The sequence below is a fragment of the Peromyscus leucopus genome, chromosome 8a (genome assembly GCF_004664715.2).
Source record: "Peromyscus leucopus breed LL Stock chromosome 8a, UCI_PerLeu_2.1, whole genome shotgun sequence".
NCBI classification, from domain to species: Eukaryota; Metazoa; Chordata; class Mammalia; order Rodentia; family Cricetidae; genus Peromyscus; species Peromyscus leucopus.
In genome coordinates, this window is record NC_051085.1 from 36,993,528 (window position 1) to 37,015,166 (window position 21,639).

The window sequence follows — 21,639 nt, forward strand, 5'->3', positions numbered from 1 at the left end:
GAGATAACTGTAAAGAGAGATCAGTTCTGGTGCACAAACTTGGAAGGTTTTGAGTTGACTTCATGTACCTGACAACAGTGGAAGTCATGAATCTCTTGAAAATCTGTTGAAAACAGATATACAGTGGAAATAGTTTGGCCCACTAGGAATAAGTGAAATAACAAATAAAGATGGTCTAAGTGAGGAGATAGAAGATGGCTTGTGTTTTACAGACTGAAGCACACACTCATTCTTTCCTTTTCTGAGTTACAGGTTGGTGAGAGTTGGAAAACGGTCCAATTGAATTCAGTCAGGTTGGCTTTCTCTTGCAGTTGTACAAATCTGTTATGTTTTCTGTCAGAGGACTCAAACATCACTCTCCAAGTAGCAATGGACAAATAAGCACATTGTTTTGAATATGATAAAAGATATTTTATTTTATTTGTAATGTTTTCACTTTTTTCATGTGTATGTGTTTATGACTGTGTTTATTTATGCTACATGTATGTAGGTGCCTGTGGGGGCCAGAAGAAGCCACCACGTCTCCTAGAGCTTGAGTTATGGTCAATTGCAAGCTGTCTAATGTGGGTACTGGGAAATAAACTCTGGTCCTTTAAAAGAGCAGCAAGTGCTCTTAACCATGGAACCATCTTTCTAGTCCCACACTATGAGTTTTTATGAAGTATTTTTTAATCAAGCATTTAGTTATACTTACTTTCATGTATAAGTAGAGTCTAAACAAAGTCTTGTAAACAGTAGGGATTAAGGAGTCCCTATGAACAATATGAAATATTTCTCACTCTTTTTAGATTTACGGCATTAAAGATGGCCGTAATACTTAATTACCGTCAATGATCATGTCACTTCCAGTGCTTTATTGAAATATGTGCATTTGTGATTCCTTGCTTTCATGATCCCAGAACCAACTGCCCTCTGCACCTAACGATTTTCTTTGCGTTATGCATTGGAGGTTTTCTTGTAAGAGATGGTTTCCTTGCTAGATGAGGCAGAGAGGAAGGCCATGGCTGCCTTAATGCACTGGCAGAGGAAAAGTCAGGCTACCCTGGTGCTTGGGGACAGGAGCACCTTTTATTTTCCTTTCCTTCCCTGGTCTTAATTAGCATTGGTGATTCAGGCTGGCTACATTTTTCATCCAAGTTTTTCTTTCAAGTTACCAATCAATAACTCGTTAATGAAGCCAGAAAAAGAGAACGAAGCATTCTTAAATGTCTACTCCCACTCCCAGAAACAAACAAACAAGCCTAGAGCTTCACAGAAGAAATCATTCAGCTAGCAAAATTGTGTGGTTGCTATGAGGGAGGACAATTGATTTAGTGGGGGAGGGTTATAAGACCTTTAAGTATTCAATTCAATGGAGTACATCAAGTGTTGCTTTAAGTAGTATTAATATTTGCATTATGATTTTTTCAATTTCATCTTCATGAAATATCACATAATACAGTCTTAATAAAATGCTTCTCAAGCAATAGATCATCCTAGGAGCCATTAATTCAAATGTTCTCTAGATGGAGTTCTTTAGATGAACAGTACACTTTGGATTCTACAAAGGAGCAGATCGTGGATCTCCAATGCCGGACGCTGATCCTTAGTATTCATGCAGATGCCAGAGAGGGCTATTTGTACTTCGGTGCCATACATTTGAAAAATAAAGCAAAAAAGAAAAAGAAAAAGAAAAGGTGAGGTCTCAGTGCATAGTTCAGAGCAATGACCACTAGGTGGCAGAAGCGCTCCTTCCGCCAACTGGGCCTCGCCTGGTGTAATTAGGTCAGTGTAAGTTAAAGTAGGGCTGAGAGATGAATAAAGTAGATTTTCTCCTCTGGAACACACTGCAGTTTAATTTCACTTCTTTCTACAATGTGCGATGAAGGTGGACTTAACTTTTAAAGGCAAAGACACAAACCACTGCCAGGATAAATGAAAAGACGCCGAGGGGGCGACCGGCACCTCACAGGAGAGGAAATGCTTTCTGGCTGGTTCCTAATTTTCATATCCGGGTCATCGTCAGAAATCATTTTCAGAGGTAAGGTGATGAATGTTTTATGGAAGGAAGAGGTGACTTCTGAAGCCCGAAGGGGTAGGCTTGCTGGTTGCTTTTAAAAATTCATTCCCTTTATTGGTGATCCATTCAATAAAGCTATTTTATCCTTACTGTTGTTATTTATTTATTTATTATTTCCCCTGATTTTGCCTGCAGCCAGAAACATGTTAATCTGAGGGAGAGCTCCATACTCCCACACAGACTTCCCTTTCCTGAGGAGTGAGCCAAGAAGGAGGAAGTGGTCCTGAATGTGAAAGTTGAAACCTTCTGTTCTTCAGTCTTGGTGGCTCTGGGAAGGATAGAAATGCCTCTCCACACAGGGATCCAGCTCTAGTGTTCAAACTGCAGCAGGCCACCGTGAGTGGCTTCCCCATCCGGAAGCATGAGGGCGGCTTACATGTCACTTATGTGAAGGACAGTAGGAAATGTAAACAGTCACAAGAAAAATCTCCCCATTACCTGGTTGCTGATCATGGCATTAAATATCCAAGATCGGCTTTTGGTTTTTGTTTTCTTGTTTGCTTTGTTTTGTTCTGTTCTTTAAGCCAACAGGGGTCAATGAGATTAAAGTCATACGTATTCTAAGTAGAAATATTACCTGATTTTAAATTCTCTAGAATTTGAGAGTATATAACTGATTTCAATGTGATTTCTTTAAATTACAGATCCCGTCACAGGTCATGCCAAACTCAAAGAGAGAGGAAGGGCACTTGGTAGCCTAATAACAGTTAAAAAAAATGTGTAAACTGTTGTGATGGTGAGAGAGAAGATCAGCTGAGCACAAAGAGGTGTCTCAGGCAGGCTAAGAGCCTCCAAATGATTTCTGGGTTTTCAGATACGATTCTAAAGTAGGAGCTGAGTACCTCTGCACAGCTCTCCAGCATTGTCCAACAGCCAGGGCCTGTGTTACTCCCAAATTTCTTCTACCTGCTTGTCAGTGCCTCGGGTTTGTTCAGGCTGCTTCCCATCTGTAGCTGCATATGACACGATGACAGAATCTATGGGCTATTCTGTGTTCAAATGTTTGTCTCCAGAATCACAGTCATGTTAAATCTATGTGCAAACATGATATATGACTGAATTATCTGTGCTATAAATGATGTCCTCCGTATGTCTCAATACTGTAGAAAAGGGGGGGGGGAGGAACAATAAAGACTGATGGAGAGTAGATTAAGAAGCAAGTGATAAAAAAATCTAAAAAAACCTCTTGGACTCTTGTTTTAAGGTGGAATCAGTAAGCTGTACCCTCCCATTACAATGAATTATCCTAACAGCTCGATTTGCTGATAGACCGTAGTTAGATATGAGACAAACAGTTACTGTACTGTTGAAGACATTCGAAGCAGAAAAGAGTCAACAAATTATAATTTACAAAGACCCTGGACTGATCTCAGAAATACATATCTCAGAGATCAGATACAGTCTTATCCTGAAATATCATTGCTAGTTAATCAGAAGTTGTTCAAAGAATGGAGTATAAACAAAGAGTAAGCACAACTACATAGACAGGGTGAACCTTAATTCAAATGTTTTATTAGAAACCATAATTTCTTTGTGAAATGTATCATCTCTACCTTTCTATTTGTTTGTTTTACAATGAAATGTCAATTAGAATTTAAGGAAATAAATATTTTGGTCATTGTGAAGTGAGTAATAGCTTCACTGTTTTTGAAGCTGTAAACATATTTTAACCAAGTCTGTGAGGTAGAGCTAGAAGCAGCATGGACTATCATTGGATGTAGGCTATAGCAGAGGGCGTGATTTGTTAGCGAGCACAAGCTGATTATCTGGCCTCCTGGCAACTTGTTCTCAGTTTTCTTTTACTGTTCTAACTTGGACTCTCAGTTGCAGTTTTTCCATTACTAATCCAGAATTGTATTTCACTGAGTAATTCTGGATGCACATTACTTTCACATGTAGAAAGATCCTGAAGGACATACTGGGTAACAAATGTATATATATTTCATCGTTTTGATACACCAAGAGAAAGTATAAACTGAAGTCATAGGCTAACATTTTCTGTAGTATTGCATAAATATCACCATTGGTCCTGATCCTTGTCATCCTTTGATATATCTATCTTTTTCATTTTTAACCATTATGTTTTACAGAAATATGAACAGACCAGTTAGATGTTTGTTTAAGATAATACAGATGGTAGAGCCAGCTAGTTAATTCAAAATAGCTTATTTTTTTTCAAAGAATTGGTCAACTTAGTTTTGTCTGATCACATCCTGTCTGCAAAAGAGTATTATGAATTTTATGTTAAAAAATTATAAAACTGAAATTTTCTAAGGAAGTAAATGGCCTTGTAGTCCAGTATGTTTTCCTGTTGGTTTGAAAAGCCATTCTGACTAAAATCAACTTGGGAAAAGAATGAATTCATTTCATTCATATTTCCAGGCCAAAGGCTTTCATCAAGGGACATCAGAGCAAGAGTTCCAACAGTAACTCAAGAGGAGGACATGAAAGAATGCTGCTTACTGGTTTGCTCACTGCCTTATGCTCATCTAGTTTGTTTCTGTGGATAAGTCCTACCTGAAAAGGGATGTTGCCAATCACAATGGGATAGACCCTTCCACATCTATCATCATTCAACACAATCACTCACAGAAATGGCCACAGACAAGTCAGGTCCAGGAATCTCTCAACTGAAACTCTCTTAGATGACACTAGGCTGTATCAATTTGACAGCTGAAGCAATCCAGGACTCCTTGTGTTTTTTTAAATATATGAACACCAAATTAATGATTTTTTTCCTCTGCTATTCAAACAGTCAGAAATGAGGATAAAGCAGGTTAGAAGATAACATTTAAAAATAGAGTTCATTATGTCTCTACCACTTGCTCTAAATTGAATACCAAGAAAGAAGTGAGTCTCATAGAAAAAGAAACATATATATATATATATATATATATATATATATATATATATATATTTGTTCTATGAAACTCACTTGAGTTCCTTGTATTCCCATATTATATATTCATAAACAGAGGTAAGGGTTACCTAAGCTGGAAATGTCTATGTGCAAAGCAATATATATTCATTGCATGTGTTAATTTTATGTATAGAACTAGCATACAATGTGTGTGCTAACCAATACATACCAACATGGAAGACACAAAACCTTGAGATTTAATTCTAGCTCTTTCTGTACAACTAAAATTTAAACATCAGAGCAGGCTATTTCTTTGTTAGTACAGCATAGTTTTCAATGTCTTCCATGTGACCACTGGTGTCTCCTGACAAGAGACTATTAAGTAGATAAAGATATCACTCATCCACATTGTCAGAGTCTTGTGCACAGGACTGTGAGATAATAGTTCAGAGTGGGCAGGAAAAACCACCAGCAAGATGTTTGTGTGCATGTGGGGTGAAGGGAAACCCAGGTGTGACTTATCCTCTGTGTCACCTGCACCAACATACTCAAACTCATAGAAGACATTTAAAGAAAACAGAAGAATAAATGCTTAGGGCGTCCTTAGGGGAGAAGGTTTTAAAGACAACTTTAGAATTTGCACACTTTTTCATGAAGATGATGGCCTTAATCTCAAAGATCATAGAATATTTAATCCAACTTCTTGAGAGATCACAATTAAAATTTTGATGCTATAATTTAAGTATTCCCTTTATTTCTTATTATGATCAGAATTTCATGTGATGAATTTTCTACATATTCTTACATATAATTTTGACATTTATAAAGTCATTAAACATGCCATGGAGTAATTTGATGCTGAATTACATTAGTTATAAATGGCCTAAATTGCATATTGTCTCTTTTAAGAGCTCAAGTATTTGATTAATAATATTTAGGTTATTATGCTATTATATAGTTAGACTAAACATAAAATATGTGGAGATTCTTAAAAGAAATTATTTGAAATGCAATATTCATATACATGTATATGAAGAAAATTTGGCCAGTTTTTATAAAACAATTATTTGAACATCTAAGTTGCTCTAATGTATATTATGCAGAGACAGACATGGTATTTGAATAATTAATTAAGTCTCAACGATCCTATGTTCCATAATATAAAATTTCATAAGAATGTATTGCATTCAATGTACTATGCACTGTGTTGGTCATATAAACCACATGATTTACTGAGACCATAATACTGTTGTGAAGAATTTGGAAAGCACTTGAAACAGTTGGCATCTTAGATGTCTATGACTATCTATTCCAGTGTCTCCTAAGAGAAATTTGAATTATATTATCTAACTCTTAAAAATATTTAAATGTATGGGGTTTCTGGCACGACTATTAGGGTGTTTGGCCATCCCATCACCAGAGTAGGTCAGTTCCGGCTGTCTCTCGACCATTGCCAGCAGTCTTTTGTGGGGGTATCTTTGTGGATTTCTGTGGGCCTCTCTAGCACTTTGTTTCTTCCTTTTCTAATGTGGTCTTCATTTACCATGGTCTCCTATTCCTTGTTCTCCCTCTCTGTTCTTGATCCAGCTGGGATCTCCCACTCCCACAGGCTCTCTTTCCCTCGCCCCTTGCCCTTCATTGCTCCCACTCATGTCCAGGTTGTTCATGTAGATCTCAGCCATTTCTCTGTCATTGGGTGATCCTCGTGTCTTTCTTGGGGTCCTGTTTTCCAGGTAGCCTCTCTGGTGATGTGAGTAGCAGTCCAGTCATCCTTGTTCCACCTCTAGTATCCTCCTATGAGTGAGTACATACCATATTTGTCTTTCTGAGTCTGGGTTACCTCACTCAGGATGATTTTTTCTAGATCTATCCATTTGCCTGCAAACTTCATGATGTCATTGTTTTTCTCTGCTGATTAGTATTCCATTGTGTATATGTGCCACAATTTATTTACCCATTCTTCAGTTGAAGGGCATCTAGGTTGTTTCCAGGTTTTGGTTATTACAAACAATGCTGATATGAACATAGCCGAGCAAGTGCTCTTGTGGTGTGATTGAGCATTTCTTGGGTATATGCCCAAGAGTGGTATAGCTGGATCTTGGGGGAGATTGATTCCCAATTTTCTAAGAAAGTGCTGGGTGGAGCTCCCGGAGTCTAATTAGCGAGAAAGAGGAGGGTTTATGTGAGTGAGAATTGCTAAAACCAAGGTTGGATAAAGCACAGGGACAAATAGCCAAACGAATGGAAACACATGAACTATGAACCAAAGGCTGAGGGGCCCCCAACTGGATCAGGCCCTCTGAATAGGTGAGACAGTCGTTTGGCTTGATCTGTTTGGGAGGCGTCTAGGCAGTGGTACCGGGTCCTGTGCTCATTGCATGAGCTGGCTGTTTGAAACCTGGGGCTTATACAGGGATGTTTGGCTTAGTCTGGGAGGAGAGGACTGGACATGCCTGGAATGAGTCTACCAGGTCGATCTCAGTCCTCGGGGGAGGCTTTGCCCTGGAGGAGGTGAGAATGGGGGGGGAGGGAGGGGTGCAGGAGGGGGGAGAACAAGGGAATCTGTAGCTGATATGTAGAACTGAATGGTATTGTAAAATAAAATAAAAGGAAGAAAAAATCTGAAAAAATAAAATAAAATATTTAAATGTGCCAACAAGTACTTTTTATTCAATTATTTCATATTTCTTAAAGATTGAACATTACATTGAAGATTCACAAATATAGAATGAACACACAGACAGCTGTGCTTCAAAGCTATGGAGAAAGGTATTATTCTTTTATGGTGAAGAATTCAATCAAATTTCAAGTACTAGGAGGTATTTTATTGGTCCTTACAGGTTTAATCAAGGAGTCAATGTCAAGTGCTTGCTGTAGGACATAACATTCCAGTCTTTTCCTTAATGCTGTGTCTCAGTCCACCATTTAAAACCATTCAATGTGAATAATTTTTAAAATTACATTTATAAAAGAATTTAAAAGTGAAGTAGCACAATTGTTTCAAGTCTTCAAAATGAGTGAGGAGTGTGCAGACAATTTTTGTACCTTCCTGCCAATATTTGATTACAGTTTCTGTCAGGAACCAGAATTTCTCATTGCTGAGTAAGCAGATTAATGGAAATTGTATGTAATGAAAAATACAAAAAACTTTGAATGACAATGGCTCTACAACTTCTTATCCTTTAAGTGGTGTGTATGTGTATGTGTGTGTGTGTGTGTGTGTCTAGAGGGTGAAAGTGTGAATCTAAAGAAGATAAAGGACATGAAAACAGCCTGTTCTTGAGGAAACTATGTCAATAGTTTTAGGATTAGCAACCCTTTACTTAAAAAGCAAAGGATGTTTTCTGCTTTTGTTATTCATTGCCTTTCATCTAATTACTTAGCATTTTCATAAATAAGACATTACAATCTAAAATTACTGATTGAAGGAACATGCTATCGACAACTGGGACTTTCAGAATTTGATTCTCCAATTTTAATGAAACATGATCACTACAACAAACGTGTCCTCACATGTAGCCTTCTGCATTCTCTGGAGATTAAAAAGAAGCTTTGAGAGATAAACATCAAACTGAAATCTGATCTCTAGGCAGTCTGAATTGTATCTGTCCTCTACTCCCATATGGTCACAATAATTATTACAGAATAAAGACTTTATTGTTTTACAACAAACATTTTACTTACTGAGGCAAATTTACTGCACCTATATATTGGTATTATTTTAAACTATTTACAAATGGCATTTTACTGTTAATATTTTAAAGGAATGCTCTTATCCTATGATCTACATAATCTATCTTTCTTCTTGCTTGTCCTCCATCTGCAGGCTCTTATGCATTAGTAGTAAATTATTTTGTTGATCATTGTCCCAGGGAATGAGTCATGTATCTATATGTTCAATGTAGATATGGGATGGTTGAAAAATGTAAGTTCAAGGACTCAGCTCTGTTAATTCAGTTGGGAACTCATTCACCTGTGTTCTAAAACATTACATTTTTTTCAATCAAAAGAAATTTCATATGGACAAATGAGTATAAGGTATATCTGTGTGATGATAAGACCAGCTGCCATGTTAATTTGAATGGGGAAATATCACAGGCCCCCACCCAGATTCTATTGAAAGAATCAATTTTCTCCAAGGATAAGATCCTTCTAAGTTTTCCAGTTTCATGTAGTCAGTCTAAAATATATATACATATGAGCAATACTCTGTGTGTGTGTGTGTGTGTGTGTGTGTGTGTGTGTGTATTTGAGTGTGTAAAAGTTATAAGTAAAGAGTTGTCATGAAGGAATGGAGGAGACAAAGGAAGGGAGGGGTGGGGTGGTATGTGTTGAATACAAAACTTGCATACGAAATTTCTCCAAAATAATTAAAAAATTATTTTTAAAAGGCATTTTATATTTTGGGTAAACATTAATACAGAAAGTACGAATGACAACTAAATAAAGAAGACACAATGTAATCACAAAATTCACAATGAAAACAGAAGTCAGGAAAGTAAAATTGAAACAAATTCACAGAAAATAGCAAGCCAGCTGGCACATTTTGATCTATGTTCATAATTACTTTAGATGTAAACACATCAATGGGTAAATGGGACACAAAAGCAAGACTGAAGTATGTCCTGTCACAGGAGAGTAAAGATGCATGACACCTGAACGCAATGTGGCATTTTGGATTCAATTCTGAAACAGAAAAGAAACATTAGCTGAAAAGAATTGCTGTTAATGGAATAAAACATAATCTAAAAGAGAAAAAAGTTTATTTTTCCTTTCCAGAATGAAAATACAGAGTAGTTCATAAGATTTATTTGGTATTACATCATTAATTTAAAAGAGGTTTTATTATATAGGCCATTTGAATATATAGCTTTGCTTTCATAGTTAACAATTTTAGAACAGGACTTTAGCAATGGTTGATTAAGGAACTCATCAGGTATCTCTCCTCTCCAAATAGTTATTAAACTGAAAAAAAAACCTCAATAACTAATAACCAGTATACAGCTTTAGTCATTGATCTGTGAAGTGTAATACAGAAAAAGGTGCCCAACAACCCAGCTACAAAGCCTTCAGCTACATTGATGTCCTGCTTCCCAGACAGGCTAGTACAATAGTGATACAAGCTTGTGGGAGTAAACAACCAATATCTGATTGGAGTTCAAGATCAGTCCTTGAGATGGAACCCATCTTTGACTCTCATTGGGTGGTTAGGAACTGGAAACCAAATAGGAATCTAGAGGAAAACCAAATACCACTGTTCTGCTAAAGAAATGGAGAAATAGAATGAATCTTCACAACATTCTGTTATATTCATAGATCTACGTCTTGCCCAGCCATCATTGGAGAAGCTTTCTCCTCAGTAGATGGGAACAAATACAGAGATCCATAGCTGGACAATGTGCAGAGTGAGAGACCTTTGAACATTCAGTCATAAGTGGGATGTCTCCATCAATTTTTCTCTCATCAGGGGTCAGAAAATACTGAGAAAGAGGAAGCAGAAAGATTGTAATATCAAGAGGGGATGGAGGACACCAGGGGAACAAGGCTGTCTAAACACAACGGGATCAACACACATAAGATATGACAGAGAGAGCAGCAGCATTTAGAGGGCATGCATGAGTCTCCGCCAGACTGGGTCCCTATGCTGAGAGAAGAAAACACAAGGCACCATCTGTAACCCAGAAGCTACGTCCAACTGATAACCACTTGCAAATAAAAAAATCAGTTCTCCCCAACAGAGTCTCACTGGGGTCACAAACCACTCTTGAGGACAGGCCCATGTCCAACACAGATGGCTAACACTAAACAAATTCAATGGCATCATTGGAATTTCTTTGTCTCATAATGTTTTGACAGGGCATTTTCTTTTAGTACTAGAGGTCTTTTGCATATACATTATGTCTTCCAGTTTTGTGTTTTTAAGAGATTCTTGTGAGAACAAATGCATGTCTCTGCAAAAAAAATAAACAAACAAAACAAAACAAGAAAAAACTAGTGAACTCTAGTCTAAATTAAAGAGAGGGGAAAGGGAGGGCATAGAGAGAGGGAGAGGGACAGAGACAGAGACAGAGAGAGAGAGGAAATCCTGTTTGGACAGAGGTGGTGGCTGTACAATTTTGTAAATTCACTAGAAGATTTAATTATTTTACAGAAAAGTAGAAAAGATCTATTCATCTTTATTTTATGTGTGTAGGCACTTTACCTACATGTTATGTGTGCCCCATGCATGCCTGCCAATAGACGCCAGAAAAGGATGCCAGGTTGCTGAGAACTCGAGTTATAGGTGTTTGTTAGCCATCCTACATGGATGCTGGGAACCAAACTTGGGTGCTCTGGAAAAGAGGAATTTGTTTTAACCACTGAGCCATCTCTCCACCCCTAGAAAAAAATAGTCGAACTGTATGTACATTTAGTATAAGTGAATCTTATCAGGTTCAGGTTGTACTAGCAATATTGCTGTACACTGAAATAATAAAACAACAAGCTGATGAAACTTTTAATCAACGTAGATTTCACCAGTGATTCGATACAAATTTTTGAATTTTATTTTACTGCATTCTCTATGTTCATGATCAATATATCTACCATCAGGGTGTTATTTCTAAGCATGTGTGAGTCTCATACACATCTGGCATTCTGTTCAGCCCTTTGTTCTGCAGCATAAGCTCTAATAGAGCACTGCACCATTGTCATTAATTCCTCCAGATTTATACTATACTTTCCCTAACTGGGAATATTTTTATGCTAAATTACTTTGTATGTTTAACCATTCATTTTGTTAATTGGATTACAGGTAAATACTTTTATAGGCTACTACAATAAGCTGATAATTTAGAGCAAATACAGTACTAACTTTTTTTTAAACTAAGAAACGAGAATCTGAGAGTGTTTTAGAAGCATGAAGTGCACTGTCAATCAAAATTATAAGAGAAGGAGTTTTACTGGAAAGCCAATGGGAAGCTATTCTTGTCGTGTTGACATGACTACTTTATGTGGTATACAGCAACAGCTCTCAATACTTACTAAGACAGAAAGAAAAGCTCTATCATTTCTTGGAACCAATCAAAATAATTGGTGTAAAAGAACTAGTAGTATATTTTTGGAGGATCTTTTTTATTTTGTGTGTGAATTGGTCATTGAATGGATGGCTCCGTACTTACTCATTTCTGGGAGAACAAACAACTTTTTTTTTTTTTCTGAAAATGATGTATCCATGAACAACTTATTGAAAATGCAGTGTAAGGAAAGTTTACAATGAATCCACGTTATCACTGAATCTTTCAAATATTTTCTTAACTTCTATGGTACACTGTTGGTGAAACCTAGACAAGTTGAAAATGGTTAGCTATCTGAAAAATCAAAACACAATATGCTCAGAGATTTTTAGATTTTTCTAAACTCAGCTAAAATTGTTAGATACTTAGTCATATGAACTGTGAAGATCTTTTCATGGGAGTTTCATGATCAATCAAGACAACAAGATATTGTCTTGTGAGCTTGGTGAAAGGTTTTATTAGTTCATAATGATTTTATTTACTCTTTAGTGTGAAAACACACTTTCATATGTCAAAATAAAAAGTAATATTGATTCCCGATAATGTAGTGTGTATGTGTTTGTGTGCCTGTGTAGTGTATGGTATATATTTGTCTTGCAGAAAGGCTACAGAGGAGGATGTTGGGGGTACTCCTTTATCACTCCCCACTTTCTTCTCTGGAAACAGAGTCTCTCACTGACCCTTGTCTTCCCTATTCCCCAAAAGGCTGGCTGGCTAGGGGACTTCTGGGAAACTGCTTTCTTTGCTATTCAACTCTTCCAGCACTGAGGCTACCAGCTCTAACGCAAGCTGTTTGTTGTGGATTCGAACTTGCGATCTCACAATTATCCAGCAGGTAGCCTCATCTGTGAGGCATCTCCCTATCTCCAGTTCTCAAATGCTAACATTTTAACATTATCGTTTACCCATTTAACAAAACCATGAAAAATCATTTAGTTATGTATTTTCCTTTTCTATGTATGCTTGAATTATACTACTCTTGAATAGTATTTAGAGGGATATTATATACAACTATACATATATGAACACAATCAATTTAATAAAAAATGAGGAAGTAATTTTTATTCTTTTAGAAAAATCCATTAAAACATCATTTACTGATAACTCTCTATATGATGAATATATCCCTAATAGAATGCTGAAAGCAGTTGAATGAAAAAAGTAGGAGAACAGGGCAATAACATAACTGAACATCCTTTCCACACAGCTGACAGGAATTTTCTCATCATCTTCTGGGTGGGTCAGGAGTCAATGCTAAAGTCATGTCAAAAGCCATATGGGTGGGTGTTTTCAGAGAAACCCATGCTGGACACAACATGGGATCTCAGTGTCAGGATTACAAAAGCATGACAATGCTTTCAAAGCAACAACTAGTCATTTCTAGAACATTGTTCTACAAGGACACATGTAAGCATGCTTTAATGTGCACACAATGCTGTGATAAAGACCCAAGCTTTGTTAACACAATAGAGTTAGCGCTCTTGCTGCCTCTCTCCATTCTCTTTATGGGTGTGCCATGAACAAGTCTTTCCATTTTTAGCAAATGGGCTCAATATAGTTACATTTGTATCATTTGAGGTTGTATAAGCTAATTGTTTATAATGACTAGTTTTAGTGGAAAATAAAAGGATAGCTTTCAAGATAGAGAACTATGAATCCTGAGTCTTTATGACCTATATTAGATGATTATGGAAATGGGTTTCATTATTCTTTGCATAGACTTCTACACAGTTGAAGAGACATTTATCTTTGTTTGAATGCCTGTTTTGTTTCTGACACTCTCTCACACACAAACCAGTCTGCCCTCTCCCTTACTAGATAGCCCAGGGTGACTTTCAAATTCTTATCTATCTACCATCACATCTTAAGTGCTGAGATTACATATGTGCACCGCCTCACCCAATTTATGTGTTGCTGAGGACCAAACCCAGGGTTTTGTGTATGTCAATGAACGTACTTTGTCAACTGAGCTACATCCCCGAATCAATAATTTTTAATCAAATTCAATGGAAAAGTACTGGAAATCTTGCCATACATTTAAATTTTCCTTACAAGTCATGTTCTGTTTTGAGAAAGCATATGTCACGCTATAGGGAACAATTTCAGTATACTGACAAGCAACAGTAACAAGACCCTGAGTAAACATCTTACTAATTATTACTCTACTAGCTCTCTGACATGAAAGTTAATATGTCATCTTGAATTATTACTACATCCTAAATCAATAAAGATTTCTTTACTATGACTAAGCAAATTAAATTGAACAATCATTATACTTAGAGTCATAAAATAAAAACTGATATCCATTTAATATACAACGTTGCACAAAATCCCTCATATACACACACATAGACAGAGAGTGGGGGGAGGGAGGAGAGGGAGAAACAGAGACAGATAGAGAGATACAGAGAGAAACTAGTGGTTTGATGTCTTCTGAGAGATATATTTTTCTTATTTTTGTATTTGTTTTTTGAGAATTTTATACAATTTGTTTTGTTCATATTCATTGTGTATACACACTCCTCCTCAATCCATATCCCCTTTCCACTCAATACTCAACAATGTGTCATTTAAAACAAAACCAAAACAAAATTCATCAATTGTAGTTGGTGTTGCTCACTTGCTTTTGAATGTATGACCTTCCTCGGGAGCACAGGAGACTTCCTCGGGAGTCTACCAATCATGTAGAAAATTGACCACACCATTCCTAGCAGCTATCAGTTGCCAATAACTCCTCAGGCAGGGATGTAACTCAGTGCCCAACCATACCCAAATCCCCATGCAGGACTTTATCTATCTTGGAGTTATACAACTCTTCTGTATGCAATCTGAACTGCCATGAATTAATATATGCTACTGCCTTGCTTGGTCCTGACAACACTATTTCCTTATAGTCACCCACAGTATCTGGTTCTTAAAATATTTCTACCACTCTTCCCCAAATGCAATGTCTTTCTGTTTTATTCAAGGCCTGTTACATTAATTTAAAATACTCTCAGTGGCTTGGAGTTCATTTAAATTGGGATTATGCTAGAGTGTGGGTTCTATAATAGCAAGGGTTTTCCAGTGACTTTACTCATTGCTGCAAGCCAAGAATTTGGGAATGTGCTTGACATATATAGATGCTTAAAACATGCTTGTAAATTCATGCTGAGCAATTGATTCTAGTTTAAAACAGATATCATGCTATGAAACTATCAAATTCAGCTGTTGTAAGGTCTATATTTCTTTCAATAGCTTATATTCTCTCAATAAAAGTTTAGAAAATTCAGATTTGACTCAATTCATGATCTCTTTTATCAATCTGATCAGAAACAGAGTACAAGATTTGAAGCATTCCTCTGTGTGTGAATACCAATTGTTAAATGATGAGAGTCATGATTTTAAGATTTGGTGAAATTAATGCTATCAGCCAAAGATATCTTAGCATGCACAACACCTTCCATCACTACGGCAACTAGCCCATAGGGCTGAGGCTTCCAGGTCAGTACCAACTTGATTTCTCTGTGTTCTGTGACTCAAGTATGAGGTGACTTTAGCAACAGAGTCTTATCAAGTTCTGGAAGGTCACCAAAGGCTATGGCAATAACCTGGAAAGTTTGAGGGTGTATGAGACCTCATTGGCCAAAATTTCTAAAGAGGAAATTCATTCATGGCACGGGGCATTTTATTTCTTAGCCTGCAGTGTTTAGTAGAGGTACTGTTACCCTATACTCTTGTGAATACCATGTTGGTATTAATGATAACACTGGAACTTGAAATTTTAATATATGCAAATACTAAATATTGAATGCATATAATATTTAAATGTCAAGGCCAAATTGGATCTAAAGTCATCTAGTAAAAATTTTCACAACAGTAAAACTGAAAATCGAACAAAACTCACACATTTGAACACACTTGTAAAATCAAACAGAAGACAATATATTCCTTTTTGAAGTTCTCAATGATTTTCTCAGAAAAAGCAATTATTCAGTGTGTGTGTGTGTGTGTGTGTGTGTGTGTGTGTGTGTGTGTGTGTGTGTTGTGTGTGTGTGTGTGTGTGTGTGTGTATGTTTGTGTATCCATGTTGGTATGAGTGTGCATCAGAATGACAGGGAATAAAATATGTTTCTTTTAGTTACGTTGCAGGAAAGAGTAAGATTCCCTTAGTGATGAGGACAAATATCCCTTGATAAATTTCATAGACTCCTTTGTGACCAAATAATTCATAACATTATTTTCCATATCATTTTATTGTAACAAAAAGGCAGCTAGAACTTTGTGGAATTCTCATTTTGAACAGCTATGCTTCTGTTTGAAGCTCCAGATTGGACCATGATCTACATAGATAACTTTAGACTTTTTAAGGCAAGAAAAATTTCTTCACTTATTTCAAAATATGTCGTTATAACTGATATAAAAACAGTTCAAGCCCTGAAGCATGAAATTTGATTGCTAACTCTTCCACTTTCATTGCTCCCAACACAGTATCATGATAATGTGTCTTCGAATTTTAGTGAGAGATTTATTTCCACTACAGACTAAAAACCAGCCATTCCCTCCAGAAACACATTTGCCACTATCCTTTAGATTAGTGAGAACTTTGCTAATAGCGTTTAATATGGCTGCATCTGGATGCAAGTTTGTTTATGCATTTGGAAATTAGGAACACCACAATTAGACTTTCTGGCATTTGTAAAAATGCCACAGAATCTGAAGCTGTTTGCAGAAATGTGTGGCAACGAAAAGACACTTATGAATATCGTATTATTCAACATAAATGGACCCATTGTATTATGTTCACACCAGCAAGTCTATGTCAGGCCCCACCCTAGAAACTTCAGGATGAATACACAAGTCTGAGTGCACATGCTTTAAATTAGGACTAGCATGCATAGCTTCTACACCAGAAAAAGACATTTTTAAGCATAAGAATAAAAATGATTGTTAATGGTGCTTACACAGAAAATCAATATCTACCCGTAATTCATAAAAGAAGGAATTTATATAGGCAGAGAGTAAAAATTGAAGACAAGACATCTTAGCTACTGAACAGAAACAACATGAATCTTTAAAAAAAAAAACACTCACTTTAAAAAGAAATATTTTATAGGCAATTCCATACTGAATGCAGAAAAAATTAAGAATTTTTAAAAAGAAAAATACATTGAAAATTGATCTTATTATGGTGCTAGGATTCAAATCCACATAAAAGACTGTTATAACTTTTTATTCTAGAGGTGAATAATTAGAAAATACAATGAGTCATAACTTCAAAATATAAGAAATGTTTAGGAACAAGTCTGCCTAGGAAATGAAAAATTTTATCGAGCAAGTTAAATTAAATATGAATAAATACATAGTCAGAGTATGGCTGTGATTTGGAAAGTTTAGTATCATCTATGTATCATTTCTCAAATTCATTCATTAATTCAGTAGTAATTACAAGGTCAGCGGGTGTTTTGTGTGTTTAAATTGAGTGGTTAATTCTAACTACATTTGGAATGAAAAGTAGCCCTCAAATTAAAGTGAATTTAAAAAAGTGAAGTTGAAAGTACTACATTTACTAATTTCAGAATTACTGCCAAGCATTTATAATCTACAGTATTATCTGAAGACAGATGACTAGACTAATATGACAGAATTATCTTCACATGTATATATCAATTGATCATTTTGTTTGAGTTTTGGTGATCTAGACTCAGGTCAGCAGGCTTGCATTGCAATTATTTTATGGACTAAACTAGTTACCAAGTGCTAAAGTTTGTTAGTTTTAATATTCTCTCTCTCTCTCTCTCTCTCTCTCTCTCTCTCTCTCTCTCTCTCTCTCTCCATATATATATATATATATATATATATGTATATATATATATATCTTTCCCTATCTATCTATCAATCTATCAATCTATCTATCTATCTATCTATCTATCTATCTATCTTGAGATAGGGCTTAGATATGTAGCCCAGGTGGTGTAGAGTTTACTGTGTGAATAGCTGATAAATCATATTATTAGATTTTGCTCTCCTGTATTTCTCCAGAGACTTACAAGGTAGCATGTTAGAAAGCTTTTGTCATACTACTTTGGTATTAAGAAGGCGATGAGAAAAAGTAGATAATATAGATTTTGCAGAAAAAAAAGCAAATTTGATCTTTGAAAATAATCAGAACCATATAGCATATGGCAGTGGATTCTGAATATTATATATAATGTGAATTCTCTATGTGTATGATTTTATTTCATTGTTTTTTTTAATATTTAGAAGTTTCACTATCTTAGAAATTATTGTTAAGTTCTTGAGAACATTCACTGTGACTATGCTTTTAGGACTTTGGGTAGCTATCTTTGTTTGTTTTCAATATTAATTGCTTTGATAAAACACCATCCAAGGTTACTTATAAAAGAAAGTGTTTAATTTGATACTCATGGTTCCATAGGTTTAGTATCCATGACCATCATGGTGGGGAGTGTGGCAGCAGACAGACAAGTATTGCACTGGTATAGTAGCTGATACTTCACATCTTTTAATGTAAAAACAAGGCAGAGAGATAACTGGAAATTGCATGGGCTTTTGAAACATCAAAGTCCAACCTTAGTGACACACTTCCTTGAAGAAGGCCTTTTCTCCTAATCCTTTCTGAACTGTTCCACCAACTGGGGATCAAGCATTCAAGTATATGAACTTACAGTTGCCATTTCATTTAATCCCTCACATTCCATGTCTTAATTCATATAAATTTATAGCCATAACATAATGCAAAATGAATTTAATGAAACTTCAAAAGTTGCCATAGTCTTTTACAGTCTCAATATATTCCCAACTCTTGTCTGAGACTCAAGAAATCTCTTCACTGTAATCCTGTGTAAAATCAAAACCAAAAACCAAATTATATACTTCCAGCATATAATGCTCCAAAATATACATTACCATTCCAAAAGGGAAGAAAGGAGACATAGTGAGGAAATACTGGACCAGAGCAAGACTGAATTCCAGCAGGACAAACTCCAAATACTGTAGTTCTATATTCAGTGTTAAAGAGCTTGGATGGTTCTTCCCTCCCAGTTTGCTGACTGCAACACACTTATCTCTTTGGGCTGGTTCCACTCTTCCCCATATGCAGATCGCATTGGCATATAACCCATGACTCTGGCATCTCCAACATCTTGGGATAGCCAAAAAAATCAGACATCATTTTATAACTTCACGCAATGCCCACTTTGTTCCTCAATGCAGGGAATCCTCTGCAGCATGTTTGGCATCAACAGCTTCAGTTAGGTGAAGAGGAACTAGCCATACCCCTTTTCTCCTGTATCCTTCCAGACTCTAAAGCCAGAACTATGGGAATGAAGTTGCCAACTTGGCTGTCTGTTTGGGATGGAGCTTGGCCCCATCTTTGAATTACATTTGTTTTTCTGTTGCTTCTTAGAAGCAGAAAATCCCTCAGGCCTTTTCTTTTCACAAGTTGCAGGATTATCATGGTAGGATCTTGCCATGGGTGTATCACTCTCTATCCCATTTTGCATCAGGCCACTCCTTATCATTTTGAACACAAGCTTGGGCTCCAACAGTAAATATCCTGCTACTCAAACTTTACAATTTATATACATTCTCTCTGCTTGTTCTTTTTTTAATTTTAGAGCCCATAAGAGTTGTTACTAATAACCTACCAACAGAATTAATATTAGGCTGTTTTTAAATCTCTATCAATGACATTTGTCCACAACTTTTCAATTTAGCCTCTGACAGATTCTTAGGATGAAAGCCAAAGCAACCACATTGTCATCCAAAATATCATAAGGATTGTCTCTAGTCCAGCTGCTAATATAATTCCCCTATGAAAACTCTTGAGGTTGGCCTCTGTAGCCAACATGGATATCATCTCTACTCCATCCAAGTTTCAACTGTTTACAGTATTCAATTACCATTTTAGTTCAAAGTTCCAAAGTCTCTCTTCAAAAATGTAGGGTAAGGCCTGGCATAACAACAGTCCACATCCTGATAACAACTTCTATCTTAGTTACTTTTCTATTGCTTTGATAAGATACCTTGACCAAGACATCTTATAAAAGAAAGACTGTACTGAGGATTATGGTTTCAGAGTCCATGACTATCATGTACCAGGCAGACAGGCTATGGTGCTTGGGCAGTATCTGAGAGCTTATGTTCTGATTCTCATATAGAGGCAGATAAAGAGAGAAACTGGGCCTGGTGTGGACTCTGGTTTTTGAAATAGCAGATTCCACCCTTAGCAACATATCTCCTCCAATAAGGCTATGCCTCCTAGTCCTTCCCAAATAGTTCAACCAACTTGGATCAAACATTCAAAATTATGTGCCTGTGGAGGCCATTCACATTCAGACCAATATGGATAGTGATATTAAAGTATATAAGACCCTCAATATGTTCACTATAAGTATATATTTTTCTTTTTTTCTTAGGTGACCTCACAGTACACCCAGAGACATACTCTGTTAACATTATAGACACAGTCTTAGAAGAGGGAGAAAGAAGAATGTAAACAGTAAAGTAGGAAAAATAAAACTACTTAAAATCCCTGCTGCTATTGTAAAATGCTGACTCCGTGATATTCTCTAACAATAGTATTTCAAAATTATGGTCTAAGAGAAGAAAAAAATAATTTAGGATGAGACTTCCACAAATGAAAAGATAGAGTAGATAATCTTTTCTCTATTCTCACCATATACAGCTAAAATCTGAACGTATATGAAAATCCAAATAGGAAAACATGGGAAGATCCTAAAAAGAAAATAGACCCATCAACATTTGATATTGTAAGACTCAACATACCAGTGGGCTCCTTGCATCTTTGTTTTTAACTTACATGTTTTATAGCAGTATTGGAGAAACCAGAGTCCTGGAAATGCAAATATTTGCAAACTGGAAAAGTCTTAAAAATCCACCTTTAAGAATAAGAAAAACCTATCCTGACAAGTACTTTTTATATTTTAAGAAAATAAATGTTACTTTTTTCCAGATAAACATTATGAAACATCCTCTGTAAATACTACTGCAATATCCTTCCTTCCAGAAAAAGGTCAAGTGGGGAGTTTCCACTTCCACTCTTACAAGTGATGAAGTGATTCACCATGTTTCCAGAATGGTGCCAGAGAAGGAAAAGTGTTAATCCAAGCATTTCTCATTGCTATGTGTAACAAATCTTTCTCTAGGTTGTATTTTGTCCACTAAGTATAGAGTTTAAACTTCTAAACCCATCCAGAAGTAGTGAGCATTTTTTTTCCTAATCTTCCAGTTTGGTTTCTTTGTAGATGTCATGGAAGGCAAGGGCTTTCATCACCACTTGTGTATCAGTGAGTCTGCCCTCCACTTTTGCTGTAAGTAGATTTTCTCTGTCCTGTCCTGCCCTGTCCTGTAGCCATTTTCAAATTTTCACTCAGAGGCTTATATTAATTATAAATGCTTGGCTGGTAGCACAGGCTTATTACTAACTAGCTCTTACATTCAAATTAACCCAGTTCTAATATTATGTATTGCCACGTGATCCGTGGCTTACTGGTACTCTGGCACCTTGTTCCTTGTTTGGTTGTCTGGCCTCTCTCAATTCTGCCCTCTTCATTTCTGTCTCCAGTTTGAATGTACTAACTAACCTTATTCTGCCTGGTTATTCACCAAAACAGCTTTATTTATCAACCAATGAGAGCAAC